Source organism: Lygodium microphyllum, chromosome 13, assembly GCF_053477565.2.
Source record: "Lygodium microphyllum isolate KBCC chromosome 13, Lygodium_microphyllum_v1.1.10, whole genome shotgun sequence".
Lineage (NCBI taxonomy): Eukaryota > Viridiplantae > Streptophyta > Polypodiopsida > Schizaeales > Lygodiaceae > Lygodium > Lygodium microphyllum.
In genome coordinates, this window is record NC_141147.1 from 7,524,234 (window position 1) to 7,526,045 (window position 1,812).

The following is a 1,812-nucleotide window of genomic DNA, read 5'->3' on the forward strand; positions in this document are numbered from 1 at the left end:
GTTGGGGATTTTGGCAAGGATCATATAAGTTTAGAAACCACATGATTAATGTAAAGTGTTTCTTGGATGATACTAGAGGAGGTGTGCATTGGACATGTGAACCAAGCACAAAGGCAATGATTTTATTTGGAACAAAGCTTGTTGAGATCAATGGCATATTTTGTCGCAATGATTGCAAGCGGGTAAGTTTGGAGGGAGTTCCCTTCTCCAATCTCTAGAACTCATCATGTGCATTCATTCCCAAGGAGAGAGACTTTTTCATGTATCTGTATCAAGACATGCACTCTAGAGGGGAAAGAGGATTAAGAGACACTGGAGGTGGTAGAAGATTGGATTACTTGACTTATTCTGAGATATTGAGAATTGCTAGGACTAAAAATATAATGGTTCAATAACTCAAAAAAGAAATATGGTTCACAATGACAAAGATTGCTACTTTGAGTGTAAAGGTGAGGAGTCTTCAAGAAAGTGTTTCTGAAGCCTTGGTACGAGGAGATGTAAAGAAGTTTTGCACTGATATTGTGCATGCACATAAGCATGGCTTATTTGAGGGGAAGAAAGCTTTGTGGGACTTTTTCATCGACATCTCTCAAAACATAGGAAGAGTGGGTCAAGGAAATCGATATTTTGATACAGGAAAAAACCTCTTTGAAGTTGTCAAGATTTGGGGAGGTACAAGATTGCATAGCTTTCTCTCCATGAATCTTCAAGGTCCACATCTTTCAGCTACATCTAGGGCTATGAGAAAAGCTCTTTGTTATAGGACCAGATTGAGAGAGGATGTATTCAAGCATGCGGCAAAAACATATAAGCATAATATGTCGAAAAATGGGCTTTGCATGGGAAGTGTACCTGTCATTGTTGCTGAAGATGAGACTATGATCAAGAGGATGGTGAGGTGGATAGTAAGAGATGACCAACTTGTTGGTTTTTGTGGAAAGAAGATAGATCACACATGCATTTCAAATTTCATAGTACTTGTTGGAGATGGTGAAAATGGTTATCATAGAATTGTTGATGCATTTGAGCATAATGTGATTGCCCACTATGCAAGAGTATTGATTGCAAATGCTCTTGTTGAATGCTTGCCAAAGTTAGTTCTTCTAATACAACTAACTTGTAATAGGTTTGACTGTATGTCCATCAAGGAGCATTGGAAAGAAGTCAATTTGCATTGGAATATGTATGTGAAGGATGTGATTGGACCAATACTTGGTCATGCTTCTGATGGAGATTCGAGGCGAAGAAAGCTTAAGGTTGAAGATTATAGCTCTCTGACAGGTGTTCGATACTCAATTCCTTGGAAAAGTTGGCCATTCACAGCTTCTATGGAAGATGATGGAAGCATCATTGGATTACATGACCAAGATTATATACATTATGGAAAGAAGATGATTAATCCTCTAGATAATGCATCTAAAAGCTTAGTGCTTTGTAATGATCTTGTCACCTTGAATCATGTAGCCTTGGTATATCAAATTTTCAAGGTTGATGATCATGGTTTCCAAGAAGGAGATATAGAGAGAAAATATAGATAAAATTGGAGATCAGCACAGAGGATAGCCGAACGTAAAGTTCAAAATTGTTTAGAGCTCTTGCAAATGGGATCCAATCATCATCAAGAGCAAACACTTGGTAGAAAGGTGTATCTCTCAATTGTGGTAGCATACATTGATATTTTTCTATCTCCTACGCTCAACTTGTATGAGCATGTGAAAGTTGCCAGAATGGTATCCTTCTTTTTTAGGTGCAAAATTCATGTTATCTATTGAACATACATAAATAATTTATTGATATTGTATGTTCATGTTG

The 1,812-nt window shown here is 37.3% G+C and overlaps 1 pseudogene; it reads left to right on the top strand.

Moving 5' to 3' along the window:
- Positions 1-278: 278 nt before the first annotated feature.
- Positions 279-1,538, top strand: LOC148026312 (uncharacterized; annotated as a pseudogene).
- The last annotated feature ends 274 nt before the right edge of the window (positions 1,539-1,812 follow it).